Source organism: Rattus norvegicus, chromosome 16, assembly GCF_036323735.1.
Source record: "Rattus norvegicus strain BN/NHsdMcwi chromosome 16, GRCr8, whole genome shotgun sequence".
NCBI lineage: Eukaryota > Metazoa > Chordata > Mammalia > Rodentia > Muridae > Rattus > Rattus norvegicus.
The window spans coordinates 78,287,152-78,307,194 of record NC_086034.1 but is presented as its reverse complement, the minus strand read 5'-3'; positions in this window follow the sequence as shown (position 1 = coordinate 78,307,194).

Sequence of the window (20,043 nt, the reverse complement as noted above, 5' to 3'; positions counted from 1 at the left end):
CTTAGGGAACAGAGTGTCCAGTCGATGTGATGCTTGTGAGGTGATCCAGGTGCAGAGCCAGCCAGCAGAAACCCACACCTGTCCTTTTGGTTTGTTCAGGAAACAGCAATAGGATCATATGGTTGAAATCAAAAGCAACAGGCAGAAGTACTTAAGAGGTAATGCCCTGTGAGGGGGAGGGTGCCCGGAGTGCCTCATAATTCAGTCAGAGTGAAAATGAAGTTGCTGGAGTCCCAGCAGTATGTTAGGTACTTTCTCTCCTATTGTTCAATTAATGTTTGAAATTTTATTCTATTGATCTATTCCTGGCGGATCCAAAACACACACACACACACACACACACACACACACACACACACACACACACACCCCAAGTCTAAAGGAAACTAATTCCCCACACTCCAAAGGCAGTCCAAATATCTAGGGACGAGCTCAACCTGGACTATGGAAGGCTTTCTAGACGTTAAATAAAGCCAGAAATCCTCACTAACTTGTGAGGTTGGTTCCTGGCCATTGGAAGGAGTCATTTCGCTTACCCTAAGCAAAGGGAACACATGGCTCTACAATTAATAGATGCCATGGCAGCTATCAGCATAATCAAGGTCCATGCTATTCCCTGGGCTCCCTCAGTCCCCACAGACAACTACATGTTTTACATTGTAATGCCTACATGCCTGTCTCCTGGCCTCGCCCTCCTCCAGCTACTCACCCTTTGTGTCAGCTGGCTGTTCTCACTATGCTAGGCTCCTGATCCTGCTGGCCTCACTCTGCTCTCTTTGTTTTCTAACCCCTGGCTCTCCTCTCTCTCATAAAGAGCTCTGGCCATATCCAATTGGCTGGTCATGCTCAGTCTACTTCTTTCTCTCTCTACTCTAGACTCTTCTAGGTGTCTCTAGCTATTCCCAATCTCTCTCTCCTCTCTCTCTCTTTCTCCCTCCCCCTCCCTCCCTCCGTCCCTCCCTCCACCCCTCTCTCTCCCTCCACACCCCCTTCTCTCTCCTGCTTCCCTCCTCCTCTCTTCTCATATCTACATAGCATGGAGCAGTCATGCTACCAGTTTACAATGTATATAATCACCCCCACTGATCTCTCATCATCTTTATTAGGAAGTGAAGTATTCCATTGAATCATATTTTAAACCAACATCTGTTTTGGTTGGTTCTCTTTCTCTTTATTCTTTGTCTACATTTCCCTCAATTCCTTTGTACCACCCTTCTACTCACTCTTCATAACCTCCTTTATGATTTCCTTCTTATTGCCTATTTCCTCCCCCGACTTCAACACCTTCTTTTCCACTCTTAAGATTTTCTATCTAGTTTCATCCTCTACATTCCTTTTCCATTTTCATTTTTCTTTGTGGGAGTGCCTTGTTCAACTGTAGAAAACAAGTAGAATGTAGCTTTAGCAAGTGTCACTGATGGTCAAACAGTAAGATGAGTTTCATCTTACTGTGTCACTGAAATGTGGAATGCGTAAATGTCTCTCACTGGCACAGAGGATAATGACGATAAAGAAGGCACGTCTTGAGGTTCCTAGAAAGAGGCAGCAGGAGAGAGAGAGAGAACCTGGAAAAAGGAAATGGAAAATTCACACACACACACACACACACACACACACAGAGAGAGAGAGAGAGAGAGAGAGAGAGAGAGAGAGAGAAAAGAGAGAGAGAGAGAGAGAGAGAGAGGGAGAATGAATGAATGAATGAATGAATGAATGAATGAATGAATGAATATATGTGAAAGAATAGGCTATCTTCTCACCTTAGGCAGAAATATAAGACTCTTTGAAGACACACATCACTGCTCCCCTGTTTCACCAGCTTGGACAAACACAAATAAAAAAATACTTTGTTTTTCAACACACCTCAGTTTCTTAAGCTACTGTGTCTTTTTACTGGCCCAGGGGACTGCTCTGTATTACTACACAAAGCCTGCTTCACACAGGACATCCTGAGCATGGCAAATCACTTAAATACTTCTTTTTTTTTTTTTTTCTTTTTTTTTATTATTTTTTTTTTATTAACTTGAGTATTTCTTATATACATTTCGAGTGTTATTCCCTTTCCCGGTTTCCGGGCAAACATCCCCCTCCCCCCTCCCCTTCCTTATGGGTGTTCCCCTCCCAACCCTCCCACCATTGCCGCCCTCCCCCCATAGACTAGTTCACTGGGGGTTCAGTCTTAGCAGGACCCAGGGCTTCCCCTTCCACTGGTGCTCTTACTAGTATATTCATTGCTACCTATGGGGTCAGAGTCCAGGGTCAGTCCATGTATAGTCTTTAGGTAGTGGCTTAGTCCCTGGAGGCTCTGGTTGCTTGGCATTGTTGTACTTTTGGGGTCTCGAGCCCCTTCAAGCTCTTCCAGTTCTTTCTCTGATTCCTTCAATAGGGGACCTATTCTCAGTTCAGTGGTTTGCTGCTGGCATTCGCCTCTGTATTTGCTGTATTCTGGCTGTGTCTCTCAGGAGCGATCTACATCCGGCTCCTGTCGGTCTGCACTTCTTTGCTTCATCCATCTAGTCCAATTGGGTGGCTGTATATGTATGGGCCAAATGTGGGACAGGCTCTGAATGGGTGTTCCTTCAGTCTCTGTTTTAATCTTTGCCTCTCCCTTCCCTGCCAAGGGTATTCTTTTTCCTCATTTAAAGAAGGAGTGAAGCATTCACATTTTGATCATCCGTCTTGAGTTTCGTTTGTTCTAGCGATCTAGGGTAATTCAAGCATTTGGGCTAATAGCCACTTATCAATGAGTGCATACCATGTATGTCTTTCTGTGATTGGGTTAGTTCACTCAGGATGATATTTTCCAGTTCCAACCATTTGCCTACGAATTTCATAAACTCGTTGTTTTTGATAGCTGAGTAATATTCCATTGTGTAGATGTACCACATTTTCTGTATCCATTCCTCTGTTGAAGGGCATCTGGGTTCTTTCCATTTTCTGGCTATTATAAATAAGGCTGCAATGAACATAGTGGAGCACGTGTCTCTTTTATATGTTGAGGCATCTTTTGGGTATATGCCCAAGAGAGGTATAGCTGGATCCTCAGGCAGTTCAATGTCCAATTTTCTGAGGAACCTCCAGACTGATTTCCAGAATGGTTGTACCAGCCTGCAATCCCACCAACAATGGAGGAGTGTTCCTCTTTCTCCACATCCTCGCCAGCATCTGCTGTCACCTGAGTTTTTGATCTTAGCCAATCGCACTGGTGTGAGGTGAAATCTCAGGATTGTTTTGATTTGCATTTCCCTTATGAGTAAAGATGTTGAACATTTCTTTAGGTGTTTCTCAGCCATTCGGCATTCCTCAGCTGTGAATTCTTTGTTTAGCTCTGAACCCCATTTTTTAATAGGGTTATTTGTTTCCCTGCAGTCTAACTTCTTGAGTTCTTTGTATATTTTGGATATAAGGCCTCTATCTGTTGTAGGGTTGGTAAAGATCTTTTCCCAATCTGTTGGTTGCCGTTTTGTCCTAACCACAGTGTCCTTTGCCTTACAGAAGCTTTGCAGTTTTATGAGATCCCATTTGTCAATTCTTGATCTTAGAGCATAAGCCATTGGTGTTTTGTTCAGGAAATTTTTTCCAGTGCCCATGTGTTCCAGATGCTTCCCTAGTTTTTCTTCTATTAGTTTGAGTGTGTCTGGTTTGATGTGGAGGTCCTTGATCCACTTGGACTTAAGCTTTGTACAGGGTGATAAGCATGGATCGATCTGCATTCTTCTACATGTTGCCCTCCAGTTGAACCAGCACCATTTGCTGAAAATGCTATCTTTTTTCCAATGGATGGTTTTGGCTCCTTTGTCAAAAATCAAGTGACCATAGGTGTGTGGGTTCATTTCTGGGTCTTCAATTCTATTCCATTGGTCTATCTGTCTGTCTCTGTACCAATACCATGCAGTTTTTATCACTATTGCTCTGTAATACTGCTTGAGTTCAGGGATAGTGATTCCCCCTGAAGTCCTTTTATTGTTGAGGATAGTTTTAGCTATCCTGGGTTTTTTGTTATTCCAGATGAATTTGCAAATTGTTCTGTCTGACTCTTTGAAGAATTGGATTGGTATTTTGATGGGGATTGCATTGAATCTGTAGATCGCTTTTGGTAAAATGGCCATTTTTACTATATTAATCCTGCCAATCCATGAGCATGGGAGATCTTTCCATCTTCTGAGGTCTTCTTCAATTTCTTTCTTCAGTGTCTTGAAGTTCTTATTGTACAGATCTTTTACTTGCTTGGTTAAAGTCACACCGAGGTACTTTATATTATTTGGGTCTATTATGAAGGGTGTCGTTTCCCTAATTTCTTTCTCGGCTTGTTTCTCTTTTGTATAGAGGAAGGCAACTGATTTATTTGAGTTAATTTTATACCCAGCCACTTTGCTGAAGTTGTTTATCAGCTTTAGTAGTTCTCTGGTGGAACTTTTGGGATCACTTAAATATACTATCATATCATCTGCAAATAGTGATATTTTGACCTCTTCTTTTCCGATCTGTATCCCTTTGATCTCCTTTTGTTGTCTGATTGCTCTGGCTAGAACTTCAAGAACTATATTGAATAAGTAGGGAGAGAGTGGGCAGCCTTGTCTAGTCCCTGATTTTAGTGGGATTGCTTCAAGTTTCTCTCCATTTAGTTTAATGTTAGCAACTGGTTTGCTGTATATGGCTTTTACTATGTTTAGGTATGGGCCTTGAATTCCTATTCTTTCCAGGACTTTTATCATGAAGGGGTGCTGAATTTTGTCAAATGCTTTCTCAGCATCTAATGAAATGATCATGTGGTTCTGTTCTTTCAGTTTGTTTATATAATGGATCACGTTGATGGTTTTCCGTATATTAAACCATCCCTGCATGCCTGGGATGAAGCCTACTTGATCATGGTGGATGATTGTTTTGATGTGCTCTTGAATTCGGTTTGCCAGAATTTTATTGAGTATTTTTGCGTCGATATTCATAAGGGAAATTGGTCTGAAGTTCTCTTTCTTTGTTGTGTCTTTGTGTGGTTTAGGTATAAGAGTAATTGTAGCTTCGTAGAAGGAATTTGGTAGGGCTCCATCTGTTTCAATTTTGTGGAATAGTTTGGATAATATTGGTATGAGGTCTTCTATGAAGGTTTGATAGAATTCTGCACTAAACCCATCTGGACCTGGGCTCTTTTTGGTTGGGAGACCTTTAATGACTGCTTCTATTTCCTTAGGAGTTATGGGGTTGTTTAACTGGTTTATCTGTTCCTGATTTAACTTTGATACCTGGTATCTGTCTAGGAAATTGTCCATTTCCTGAAGATTTTCAAATTTTGTTGAATATAGGTTTTTATAGTAAGATCTGATGATTTTTTGAATTTCCTCTGAATCTGTAGTTATGTCTCCCTTTTCATTTCTGATTTTGTTAATTTGGACGCACTCTCTGTGTCCTCTCGTTAGTCTGGCTAAGGGTTTATCTATCTTGTTGATTTTCTCAAAGAACCAACTTTTGGTCCTGTTGATTCTTTCTATGGCCCTTTTTGTTTCTACTTGGTTGATTTCAGCTCTGAGTTTGATTATTTCCTGCCTTCTACTCCTCCTGGGTGTATTTGTTTCTTTTTGTTCTAGAGCTTTTAGGTGTGCTGTCAAGCTGCTGACATATGCTCTTTCCTGTTTCTTTCTGCAGGCACTCAGCGCTATGAGTTTTCCTCTTAGCACAGCTTTCATTGTGTCCCATAAGTTTGAGTATGTTGTATCCTCATTTTCATTAAATTCTAAAAAGTTTTTAATTTCTTTCTTTATTTCTTGCTTGACCAGGTTATCATTGAGTAGAGCATTGTTCAATTTCCACGTATATGTGGGCATTCTTCCCTTATTGTTATTGAAGACCAGTTTTAGGCCGTGGTGGTCTGATAGCACGCATGGGATTATTTCTATCTTTTTGTACCTGTTGAGGCCCGTTTTTTGACCAATTATATGGTCAATTTTGGAGAAAGTACCATGAGGAGCTGAGAAGAAGGTATATCCTTTTGCTTTAGGATAGAATGTTCTATAAATATCCGTTAAGTCCATTTGGCTCATGACTTCTCTTAGTCTGTCGACATCACTGTTCAATTTCTGTTTCCATGATCTGTCCATTGATGAGAGTGGGGTGTTAAAATCTCCCACTATTATTGTGTGAGGTGCAATGTGTGTTTTGAGCTTTAGTAAGGTTTCTTTTACGTATGTAGGTGCCCTTGTATTTGGGGCATAGATATTTAGGATTGAGAGTTCATCTTGGTGGATTTTTCCTTTGATGAATATGTAGTGTCCTTCCTTATCTTTTTTGATGACTTTTAGTTGAAAATTGATTTTATTTGATATTAGAATGGCTACTCCAGCTTGCTTCTTCTGACCATTTGCTTGGAAAGTTGTTTTCCAGCCTTTCACTCTGAGGTAGTGTCTGTCTTTGTCTCTGAGGTGTGTTTCCTGTAGGCAGCAGAATGCAGGGTCCTCGTTGCGTATCCAGTTTGTTAATCTATGTCTTTTTATTGGGGAGTTGAGGCCATTGATATTGAGAGATATTAAGGAATAGTGATTATTGTTTCCCTTTATATTCATATTTGGATGTGAGGTTATGTTTGTGTGCTTTCATTCTCTTTGTTTTGTTGCCAAGACGATTAGTTTCTTGCTTCTTCTAGGGTATAGCTTGCCTCCTTATGTTGGGCTTTACCATTTATTATCCTTTGTAGTGCTGGATTTGTAGAAAGATATTGTGTAAATTTGGTTTTGTCATGGAATATCTTGGTTTCTCCATCAATGTTAATTGAGAGTTTTGCTGGATACAGTAACCTGGGCTGGCATTTGTGTTCTCTTAGGGTCTGTATGACATCAGTCCAGGATCTTCTGGCCTTCATAGTTTCTGGCGAGAAGTCTGGTGTGATTCTGATAGGTCTCCCTTTATATGTTACTTGACCTTTTTCCCTTACTGCTTTTAATATTCTTTCTTTATTTTGTGCGTTTGGTGTTTTGACAATTATGTGACGGGAGGTGTTTCTTTTCTGGTCCAATCTATTTGGAGTTCTGTAGGCTTCTTGTATGCCTATGGGTATCTCTTTTTTTAGGTTAGGGAAGTTTTCTTCTATGATTTTGTTGAAGATATTTACTGGTCCTTTGAGCTGGGAGTCTTCACTCTCTTCTATACCTATTATCCTTAGGTTTGATCTTCTCATTGAGTCCTGGATTTCCTGTATGTTTTGGACCAGTAGCTTTTTCCGCTTTACATTATCTTTGACAGTTGAGTCAATGATTTCTATGGAATCTTCTGCTCCTGAGATTCTCTCTTCCATCTCTTGTATTCTGTTGGTGAAGCTTGTATCTACAGCTCCTTGTCTCTTCTTTTGGTTTTCTATATCCAGGGTTGTTTCCATGTGTTCTTTCTTGATTGCTTCTATTTCCATTTTTAATTCCTTCATCTGTTTGATTGTGTTTTCCTGGAATTCTTTCAGGGATTTTTGCCATTCCTCTTTGTAGGCTTCTACTTGTTTATTAATGATTTCCTGTGTTTCCCTAAGTGTGTTCATGTCTTTCTTGAAGTCCTCCAGCATCATGATCAAATATGATTTTGAAACTAGATCTTGCTTTTCTGGTGTGTTTGGATATTCCATGTTTGTTTTGGTGGGAGAATTGGGCTCCGATGATGGCATGCAGTCTTGGTTTCTGTTGCTTGGGTTCCTGCGCTTGCCTCTCGCCATCAGATTATCTCTAGTGTTACTTTGTTCTACTATTTCTGACAGTGGGTAGACTGACCTATAAGCCTGTGTGTCAGGAGTGCTGTAGACCTGTTTTCCTCTCTTTCAGTCAGTTATGGGGACAGAGTGTTCTGCTTTCGGGCGTGTAGTTTTTCCTCTCTACAGGTCTTCAGCTGTTCCTGTGGGCCTGTGTCTTGAGTTCACCAGGCAGCTTTCTTGCAGCAGAAAATTTGGTCTTACCTGTGGTCCTGAGGCTCAAGTTCGCTCGTGGGGTGCTGCCCAGGGGCTCTCTGCAGCGGCAGCAACCAGGAAGACCTGTGCCGCCCCTTCCGGGAGCTTCAGTGCACCAGGGTTCCAGATGGTCTTTGGCTTTTTCCTCTGGCGTCCGAGATGTGTGTGCAGGGAGCAGTCTCTTCTGGTTTCCCAGGCTTGTCTGCCTCTCTGAAGGTTTAGCTCTCCCTCCCACAGGATTTGGGTGCAGAGAACTGTTTATCCGGTCTGTTTCTTTCAGGATCCGGCGGTGTCTCAGGCGCAGAAGTCCTGCCGCTCCTGGGCCCTCCCCCACGGGAGCCCAGAGGCCTTATACAGTTTCCTCTTGGGCCAGGGATGTGGGCAGGGGTGAGCAGTGTTGGTGGTCTCTTCTGCTCTGCAGCCTCAGGAGTGCCCACCTGACCAGGCGGTTGGGTCTCTCTCTCACCGGGTCTGGGAGCAGAGAGCTGCTGCGGGCCGGGATCCGCGGGTGTGGGACTTCCGGTAAACACAGACCGTGCGGGGTCCTAGAGAAATTCTGCTTCCGTGTGTCCCAAGCTCACCAGGCAGCTTTCTTGCAGCAGAAAATTTGGTCCTACCTGTGGTCCCGAGGCTCAGGTTCGCTCGTGGGGTGCTGCCCAGGGGCTCTCTGCAGCGGCAGCAACCAGGAAGACCTGTGCCGCCCCTTCCGGGAGCTTCAGTGCACCAGGGTTCCAGATGGTCTTTGGCTTTTTTCTCTGGCGTCCGAGATGTGTGTGCAGGGAGCAGTCTCTTCTGGTTTCCCAGGCTTGTCTGCCTCTCTGAAGGTTTAGCTCTCCCTCCCACGGGATTTGGGTGCAGAGAACTGTTTATCCGGTCTGTTTCTTTCAGGATCCGGCGGTGTCTCAGGCGCAGAAGTCCTGCCGCTCCTGGGCCCTCCCCCACGGGAGCCCAGAGGCCTTATACAGTTTCCTCTTGGGCCAGGGATGTGGGCAGGGGTGAGCAGTGTTGGTGGTCTCTTCTGCTCTGCAGCCTCAGGAGTGCCCACCTGACCAGGCGGTTAGGTCTCTCTCTCACCGGGTCTGGGAGCAGAGAGCTGCTGCGGGCCGGGATCCGCGGGTGTGGGACTTCCCTTAAATACTTCTAATAAGCCACCGTTAACCTCCAATGTTGACTAGTTTTCCAAGGGCAGGAACTGTGACAGTTTCATTAATTGACTGTCCCGAGAGTCTAGTCTGACCAATGCTTTGTAGTACATATTTGGTTAAGATTTGTCAGACCAAAGCTGAAAAGTGGGAGCAGGCTACTACCCAGAGTATAAGAAGAGGGACTTATACACAGTTTTTTTTATTTTATTTTATTTTATTTTATTTTTTAACTTGAGTATTTCTTATTTACATTTCGAGTGTTATTCCCTTTCCCGGTACGGGCCAACATCCCCCTAATCCCTCCCCCTCCCCTTCTTTATGGGTGTTCCCCTCCCCATCCTCCCCCTATTGCCGCCCTCCCCACAACAATCACGTTCAGTCTTAGCAGTACCCAGGGCTTCCCCTTACACTGATGATCTTACTAGGATATTCAATGCTACCTATGAGGTCAGAGCCCAGGTCAGTCCATGTATAGTCTTTAGGTAGTGGCTTAGTCCCTGGAAGCTCTGGTTGCTTGGCATTGTTGTTCATATGGGGTCTCGAGCCCCTTCAAGCTCTTCCAGTTCTTTCTCTGATTCCTTCAACGGGGGTCCTATTCTCAGTTCAGTGGTTTGCTGCTGGCATTCGCCTCTGTATTTGTTGTATTCTTGCTGTGTCTCTCAGGAGACATCTACATGTGGTTCCTGTCTGCCTGCACTTCTTTGCTTCATCCATCTTGCCTAATTGGGTGGCTGTATATGTATGGGCCACATGTGGGGCAGGCTCTGAATGGGTGTTCCTTCTGTGTTTGTTTTAATCTTTGCCTCTCTATTCCCTGCCAAGGGTATTCTTGTTCCCCTTTTAAAGAAGGAGTGAAGCATTCACATTTTGATCATCTGTCTTGGGTTTCATGTGTATAGGCATCTAGGGTAATTCAAGCATTTGGGCTAATAGCCACTTATCAATGAGTGCATACCATGTGTGTTTCTCTGTGATTGGGTTACCTCACTCAGGATGATATTTTCCAGTTCCAACCATTTGCCTACGAATTTCATAAAGGCGTTGTTTTTGATAGATGAGTAATATTCCATTGTGTAGATGTACCACATTTTCTGTATCCATTCCTCTGTTGAAGGGCATCTGGGTTCTTTCCAGCTTCTGGCTATTAGAAATAAGGCTGCTATGAACATAGTGGAGCACGTGCCTTTTTTATATGTTGGGGCATCTTGTGGGTATATGCCCAAGAGAGGTATAGCTGGATCCTCAGGCAGTTCAATGTCCAATTTTCTGAGGAACCTCCAGACTGATTTCCAGAATGGTTGTACCAGCCTGCAATCCCACCAACAATGGAGGAGTGTTCCTCTTTCTCCACATCCTCGCCAGCATCTGTTGTCCCCTGAGTTTTTGATCTTAGCCATTCTCACTGGTGTGAGGTAAAATCTCAGGGTTGTTTTGATTTGCATTTCCCTTATGACTAAAGATGTTGAACATTTCTTTAGGTGTTTCTCAGCCATTCGGCATTCCTCAGCTGTGAATTCTTTATTTAGCTCTGAACCCCATTTTTAATAGGGTTATTTGTCTCCCTGCGGTCTAACTTCTTGAGTTCTTTGTATATTTTGGATATAAGGCCTCTATCTGTTGTAGGATTGGTAAAGATCTTTTCCCAATCTGTTGGTTGTCATTTTGTCCTAACCACAGTGTCCTTTGCCTTACAGAAGCTTTGCAGTTTTATGAGATCCCATTTGTCGATTCTTGATCTTAGAGCATAAGCCATTGGTGTTTTGTTCAGGAAATTTTTTCCAGTGCCCATGTGTTCCAGATGCTTCCCTAGTTTTTCTTCTATTAGTTTGAGTGTATCTGGTTTGATGTGGAGGTCCTTGATCCACTTGGACTTAAGCTTTGTACAGGGTGATAACCATGGATCGATCTGCATTCTTCTACATGTTGACCTCCAGTTGAACCAGCACCATTTGCTGAAAATGCTATCTTTTTTCCATTTGATGGTTTTGGCTCCTTTGTCAAAAATCAAGTGCCCATTGGTGTGTGGGTTCATTTCTGGGTCTTTAATTCTATTCCATTGGTCTATCTGTCTGTCTCTGTACCAATACCATGCAGTTTTTTATCACTATTGCTCTGTAATACTGCTTGAGTTCAGGGATAGTGATTCCCCCTGAAGTCCTTTTATTGTTGAGGATAGTTTTAGCGATCCTGGGTTTTTTGTCATTCCAGATGAATTTGCAAATTGTTCTGTCTAAATCTTTGAAGAAATGGATTGGTATTTTGATGGGGATTGCATTGAATCTGTAGATCGCTTTTGGTAAAATGGCCATTTTTACTATATTAATCCTGCCAATACATGAGCATGGGAGATCTTTCCATCTTCTGAGGTCTTCTTCAATTTCTTTCTTCAGTGTCTTGAAGTTCTTATTGTACAGATCTTTTACTTGCTTTGTTAAAGTCACACCAAGGTACTTTATATTATTTGGGTCTATTATGAAGAGTGTCGTTTCCCTAATTTCTTTCTCGGCTTGTTTCTCTTTTGTGTAGAGGAAGGCTACTGATTTATTTGAGTTAATTTTATACCCAGCCACTTTGCTGAAGTTGTCTATCAGCTTTAGTAGTTCTCTGGTGGAACTTAAGTGACTGGACCCAGGATGCTAAAAAGCAATAATTAGGCTAAATGTATTCAGACTTGGCAACAAGGACTTTACAGGAACTGTAAAGGTGAATACTTGCTCTATCAAGACCTAATTTAATACCCCCACCACTTGCCCTTGGCCTTAGATAGGAAAAAGTGGCCTTGAAAGGAGGGAGATCTTGGGAAAGTTTCACATTCACCAAAAACTATGTCATCCATTCCTGATGTTGAAGGGAAGGAATACATTTCAGTTTCCAAATAGAAAGTCAATGCAGTGGACCTACGCAAAGAAGTTAATGAAAGAACAACTATTTGAAAACAGGGACCTAGTACTACTGCTGAAATCTTTGCATAATTGGGAGATGAACTGTAAGCATCACATTCATAGTAAAGAACACAGAGGGAATAAGCACATACATCTTTGCTTGTATGTGCTCAGCTAGCTTTCTTCTCTCTTACACTGCTCAGGACAGCAAGCCCAGAAAATTATACCATCCACAAAGGACTGGGTCTTACCAAATCAACAAATCATCAAGCAGTCACCCAGAGGCATGCGCACAGACCAAGACGATCTATTCAATGTGTCATTAAGGCTCCTCTCCTAGGTGAGTCTCGATTATGTCAGGTTCACAGTTAGAACCAACTGCCTAGCATCCATATATCATCCAAAGATGATAAATATGTGTGTGGGGGGTGTCTGCATGTATACTGACCTTGTGAAGATTTCCCTTCTTGTTATTGCTGTCTGATAAATACAGCATAACAGCTATTTCATAGCATTTTGAAAGTATTGAGTGTTACAAGACATCTAGGGATTGTTTAAATCCTGTGCAAAATCTTATATAGGTTCCATGTAGACATAGCTTTTCATAAGATTCTTACACATGCAGATTTTAGTAGCCATAGAGGGTTGTGGAACCCCAACCTCACAGATGCTGACAGAAGACTGTATGTCTAAGTATCAATTGACCTTTTTTTCCTATGGAAATAGACAACCAAATGAAGTAGTCAAAGGTCTTCCCCGTAGGAACAATTCCCTTTACTACTTGCTGCCTGTAAAGATAGCCTTGAAGCTGGAACTGGGATAGTCTAGCAACATATTAAGTGTTTTGAGTTGAACTATGTCTCGAAAATGCCTATTAAAATCCCATCAGTTTAGAAACACGGCCTTTGCCTACATAATTGGTAGGATGAGGTTGAAATGTGCTATTCTTAGTGACGGCTGTCTTTAATGTTGAGCAAGTTCATACACAGAGTCAGATACACACATAGGGAAGATGACCTAGAAACATGGGGGAATGGATGACCATTGGGGTTAGGATTAGATTACTGTGCCTACTAGAAGAGGAATGTCAGGGACGGCAGTAAACAAATGAAGACTGGAGATCTAAGAAAGTTTTATTCCTAAGAATATCATGAGGAAGAATATGGCCCTCCTAAGCCTTTGGATTTATTCTGGAGGTTACTCCAGAGGCATAAAAGAATATGAAGGCATGATTATGGTTTGCCCCCAGCTGGTGCTATGTTCAGAGGACCCAAGAGAGAAAGGTAATGAAGCCATAGCTATCACCTAGCACCAAGTACTCCCCTCCTAGTACTGGGCATGGGGAGCTCCCCAGGTGCGAACTGAGGAAGCACTTGAAATGTGCTGGCTCCTGCTAATTCTGCTTAAGTCTGACCCAGGATGTACCGCTCAAAGTAGACAAACGTTAGCTTCGTTTCCTCCTCTATTCACAGGGATTACTCATGCACACCAAGTTAGCTCCTATGGCGAGCTTCAGCTGCCAGACTAGTGTCTCAAATTTAATGTGACACAGAATGAAAACAGAAAGGCTGGTCTTCAGAAAGAGCCATTTAAGAGTCAGGAGAGCAGACCATTCTCATGGGTCTGTGTTCTAGCTTCTATCAGAGACTAAGACTCCAGTATCCCCATTCTAAACTCCCTAAGGTAATGATGCCTTCTCCACCTCCTTGGGAAACATGTCAGTTATGGGTTTGCAGGTTCGCATTATAAACATCTCCTGGCTTCTATTTTCCCCTCCCTGAGATTCCTGACTTTCTCCTCAAAACATTGAACTTCTGTCTTCTTTTCTTTGGCCATTTTGAAGTTCAGGCTTCACCAACAAGTACCAGAGAACCCGTAAGACAGCTCCACTTGTCTCAGTAAATATAGGGCATGCACCTCTGAATTATCCCAAAGTTGCCGCCATATTCTTACCCCTATGGCTAACACCATGATTTTCAATCCCACTGTGTCACCCACTGAAAACCAACCAGGCTCCCTGCACCTGTGTCACTGACCTAGTTTCTTTTCTCTGACAGGGTGATCAACATTTGAAGTGGGTAGACATCAAAATGTAATGTTCCTTTAAGTGACATCACTGAATGTTTTCAGGAAATGCAATACTCTTTCCTTCTGGCAATTCAAGTCTGCTTCCAACAACAAGAAGTGTTCAGGGGAACTAGATGCCCACATCCCTGAGGCTCACCCTTCATGTGGCAGTAGATCAGCTCTAGGAACTTGCTGCAGGACTTGACTTTGATAGAAGGACTTGGAATTTCTGTGTGCTTAAGCTTTCCCCAGGTATCCTGTGTGTTCCATCAGGCACTGTGTCTGATGTACAGAGCATCCTTGGGCACAAGGAAACAATCTTCTTCAAAGGCAACGTTAGAACTCTCTAAATTTTTTGTTGTTGTTGTTACTTTCTGTCCAAAGTTCTTTAAGTCCATCAAATAAAAAACCCACTCTAGATCTTGTGATCACTATTACTCAGTCGCTTCTCAATGGACTACAAGGAACTCATTCTCTCCAAGACCTGTCACCTCAGAATTATATAACCTGTTACTATGACCTGATACTATGACCACTCCATAGTGTGAGTAAGGAGATATTTTATTGTAAATATGAGAGAGAAAACAGCAAAAGGCATCTGGAAGAGTCCAAAGCAGAGAAAAAACAGTGGCCCAAACATGAGCAGCAGACTGGGCTATCTGCAGGAGAGGGGAGAATGCAGGAGAGAGGAGGCTAGGGAGAACATAGTGAGAGAAGCAGGAACAGAGTGTGGAGTAGACATATCGGCAAGAGCAGGGTTATAAGAAAAATGTGTTGCTATGAGAAGGGAAGCCTGAGAGCTGGAGGGAGTGTAGGGTTGAGAAGGAGGTGAGAAGGGCTAGGATGCTAGCAGTGACTTTGAGATGTGTACAGGGTACCTGGTACTTGTAATACACAGGGAGCCTGGAGGCAAGCACGTGCTTTGATGTGCTGATAGGCATCATAGGTCATAGTCATATATCCCTTCTGCCAGAAGTAAGGGAAATGACTCCTTTTGGAAGATAGTAACCAGGGTCACAAGTTCCTGAGGAATGCTGCCTTTCATCTTACCAATAGAAATTCTTTAATAATTCTACTGGAGTGAATTTCTGAATATCTGGAGTACCCTTTCTAATTTAGGAAGTTTGGAGATTCCTCAGGACCTGTCAAGTACCCCAAAGAGAAATCCAGGTAATTCTGCTTCACTACAGAACCACTGCCTATAAGAATCACTTTACACAATGAACAGTTCAACCTCTGTCCCTTCAGCAACTTCCTTTCTAGAACACTTGAGGTGCTAAGAATCTTGAGGCAAAACTTAAAAGCTTGGACTGTAATAGGATTTATAATTGAAGGAATAAAAGTTAAAGAGAGAACGCAAAAAGGGGGCAAGGTAAGAAGGAAACACTATGGACTGGAGAGAAGGCTCAGAAGTTATGAGAACCTGTTGCTCTTCCAGAGGTTCTGAGTTCAATTCCTAGCAAGTACATGGTGGCTTATAACAATCTATAATGAGAGCTGGTGCCCTCTTTGGGTGTACAGGTATACATATACTGTAGGCAGAACACTGTACACATAATTAAATAAATGCGAAAATCTTTAAAAAATAAATAAATCTTTTTAGAAGAGAAAAAAGAGAAAGAGGAGAAAGAGGAGAAAGAGAAACACTGTGATCCATCACAAACACTTTCCAAGAAACAGTGCTAGTCCTGAGCATATGGGATATTTTCAAATAAATTTCTTAGGCAGGCCATGCTTGGGACAGCTCACAAGACAGGAATGCACATCTCTAGTTCCTCGTGCCTGTTTATATGATTACATTTTCTTGATGGAAATCTGTCCTTCCACATTACACTTGTGTTTCTTATGTCACTTAGCGTGGCACAAAGCAGAGCTCTCATCAAAGCAGGTTGCTTACTAGGGACCGGAAATGGGAGAAGAGAGAACTTAGTCTTAGGCTCGCAGATGTGGCTATGACTGTTCGGTGACTTCAGGCTTGGCAGTGGATGCAGGGTGGAGCAGGTGTCTAAGGATCAGGGGAGACCTGAGTCAATCGCAGTCTGAGCTAATGTTCAGTGTCTTTCCATACTGTAGAAGGCGGAGGGGCAATTACAAAAAGAGACATTACTGCTGCATTCCATCAACTGTTATCATGTGACTTGATCTACTTTCTCTGTCTCTGACGATCCTCAGGAAGGTGTCTATTTTCACACTTGGGCAATGTGAGGCACAGGGAAAAGCTTCACAGAGGAAAGACCTGACTGACTGATGCTGGAGTCTGATCCTCTAGAAACCAGATTGCAAACCCTGTGAAAACATGGAGCCTTCTGTACTCTGAACTGCTACAGGTCTCCAAAGAGTCACTGGATACTGAAAAAGAGAAGATTCGATCAGCCATGGCTCAACCTTAAAAGGTAGGTGACAACACCTACAGATAGGCAATGCTGCCTACCTACAGATTCCAGGTGGTGCCACTATATCCATTTGCCTGTGTCACATATCCAAGGCTCTGTAAGCCCAGCCCATGCCATGGCTCAGCAGTGACATAGAAACTATTCTCACCTGAGTCCTAATTATCCTAAAGTTATCATGAGAAAACTGATTTCTGTAATATTCAAACCTTCCATTTCTGTCTGAGGCTCCAGTTCTGATCCTCTGAGAATGTTGGCAATCACATTTAAGTAAAGATTAAAGAAAAATGGAAAATAATTTGAGCCAATTATCTCTCTGGGCCCAATCATACCTCTCAGATCTCATTAAGCTTCTTATCGTGCTGGTTAGTAATATAACTCTTACCACTGCCTGCCACGCTGCTGGATTTGAATTAACTGGTCTTGTTCAAAGAATGGATCATTACTTTATAAGTTTCATTAGTATAAATTACATAGCATTGTAATTTATACTCTGGAAGCTGCTGCAGGTATTAGGAGAGCAAATTTGATCAAAGTTGATTCTAAATGAAGGAAAATATAGCACGCTCATCAACACTACCTCCTCTGTAGGAGTGGCTCAAAGAATTGACAACTTTAATGAACTTCATGAACATGCTGACTTTATTTCTGAAAATAGCCAGGAAAAAAAGACTTAGAGTTGGGATATAGGCCATTGTGCTTTGAGATAGGAAGTTTATCCTTGTTCAATCCCACTAGCTAGACATCAATGGCTTTCATTTATTTTAGCACCAGATCATACCTTCTAATTGATGTGAAGGCACTTTCCTTGACCAACTTTATTTCTCTGCATATTTGGCCCGGATATTGCAAGGCCTGAAAGGCTAAAGTACACCCCCATTCTTTAATTACTTTTTCTCTCTTTATGGCCCACTTTAAAATAGGCTGAACTGGGTGACAGAAGTTTAACTGCCCTGCTTATAAGACTGTACCTTTGGTGGCTCCTGCCTAATCACCATCAGACTCAGAATGATCTTTTCCTCAATTTGGTGTGAAAGGTTCAATATTTTTAGTTAACCTTCAAAATCTTACATTTCCTACATATTCCTCATGGATGGATGGAGATGACTTTGCACTCATTTCCTCATGGTGATGCTGGTGCAGATAACTTTCTTATTGAAGTTTCAGACAGAAGTTTCAGAACTTAAGGAACCTGAGTTCACTGTGGAAGGGGGTGGGGGGATGTGAAGCCCCACCTCCCTCCTAGGCACTCCTGGCATCCAGTGATTGCTGAGAAGAGCTATTACTTCTGTCCAGTGATGTAGCCATGGGTAAGTTGCCCAATCTTAAGTAAATAATAATCCTCGCCAATGCTCATGAAAGCACATAGGCTACAAAAATACGTGTGAGAGGAGGAGTTATTAGGAAGGACAAAGGTTTTAACAGAGAGGAAAAACGGGGACACTAGCTATGCCCTCTCACCTCTATACTTGGCGTCAGAAGGCCTACTCTCTTGAGGAGTCTTCTGAACTACTGTTGCATGCTTCTAGTGTCACAGACACACAGGGGATAAGAAAGTGTATTGAAAGGCATAGTTTAAGGGAAAACATACAAGAAAATGAAGACAGAAAGGAACACCCGGACTGATGGGCGTGAACGCCTTCATGAAGTGTTCCTGTGCACAAGTGTACCTGCATGGACACCAACGAGCTTAAAAATCCTAGACTCTCACTACACATAAAAAATAAAGACCCAATTACATGAGCTCTAAAAATGTTCACTTTATAATCCTAAAGCAATAGTGTGGAAACAGTAAGTACACTTAAGAAGGCTGGAGAAGTTTGATGTTCATACTGACAAAGTAAAAGTAGCAAAAGGAGCTGCCAGGTGTAAATGGGCGACCTCACATAACAAACTGAGCTAACTACCTCTGCAGGTTTGTATGTCTTAGAGATATGCATGTCCTTCAGAATACATAAAACCTGAACAGGCAGAAATAAAATGACACACGCACACATCTCCAGGAAGATCCATGGAGGTGACAGGCATGATCTAGAAATAAACTGTGCTCATGGTTGTGTGGCTTGGTACATTCACAAAATGTTGCTGAAATTAAAAAAAAATAAAAGAGGAAAACAAGATTGATTATATTAACTGTCACAAGCTTGTAATCACAACTACTGCTCTGGAGGTTAAAAGAGTGGAATTTAAATTCAAGACCAGCCTGGGCTAGAGAATAAGAACAAGACCAACCTTAGCCACTTACAGAAACAGTGGTGACATTCACAGTGCCTTGGGTTCAATCTCCAATACAAAGAAGAAAGAAGGAGGATGAAAGGGAAGGAGAGGGGAGTATCACGAGGAGAAGGAGGAGGAGGAAGAGGAGGAGGAGGAGAAGGAGGAGGAGGAGGAGGAGGAAGAGGAAGGAGAAGGAGAAGGAGAAGGAGAAGGAGAAGGAGAAGGAGAAGGAGAAGAAGAAGAATGGCTTCACAGTTTAATGCATTCCATTCAGATTTTAACATCCTCCCAATGATTTTTTGGAAAGATATATAAATTAGTAAAGACATAAAGGATTGGAGCACTGCTGTTAACCACAGTAACACAGTAACCAGCATACTAGACACACCAACTACAGAGTCAATTGCATGTGCACTCAAATTATAGGATTCTGAAGATGGTCCATGACATTATTACCAATAAATTTTGACAATTAATATTAAACATGGTATATTCACAGAATATATTCCATATGGGAATTGAAAACATCACCTTTAAATTAAATTGAAAATATTGATTCTACTAGTGAGTAATCAGTATGATTGATTATAATACAAAGAAATAAAAGCATATTTATACAAAATTAATAAAATAAAGAGGGATTTTCCAACATATTTCCATGACAGTACCAACATGTGGCTAGCAAAAGCACATAGGCGTTATATAAAATAAAAGAAATCTTACAGAAGACTATCTCTTGAGCATGTAGCAGGAAATTTCTGTCATAATCATAAGTCAACATAACACAGTAGTATAGAGACAATATCATCTAATGATATCTCTGATATTCACCATTAAAAGATCAGTCTTGCATGGGGGCCACAAGATGCTCAGCTGTTGGGAGCACTGGCTGCTCTTTAAGAGGCCATGGGTTCTGTTTCCAGAACCAACACAGTGGCTTCCAACCACCCATCACTCCAGTTCCAGGGAGTAAGACACTCTCTTCTCACTCCATGGGCACCAAGCACATACTTGGTTCACCCATGTACATACAAGTAAACCACTCAAATACATAAAATATAAATAAATAAATCTTACTGTAGAAGATCAGTCCTGTGGTTTAAAAAAACTGAGTTAAACCAAACAGACAGAGACTTACTGTATTTGTCTTTCATTGTGAACTAGGAAAGTATACCAAAACAAAAAGTCCAAAGTTTTTGAAAATGATAAAGTCTGTAAAGAAAGAAAAGAAACCAGGGGAGCCATGCATTTACACCGTTGTCAATTTGGGAGGTACCTTCAGGTTGAGAGGCTGTGGAGGGGGGAGAGTAAGAGAGTTAGCTAATCTCCAGGAATTTGGAAGATATATGGTAATATTTGGGATGGAAGAATGACTAACATTTTCAGTCCAAAAGAATAGAAAGTTGAGAGAGACAACTTTGGATCTG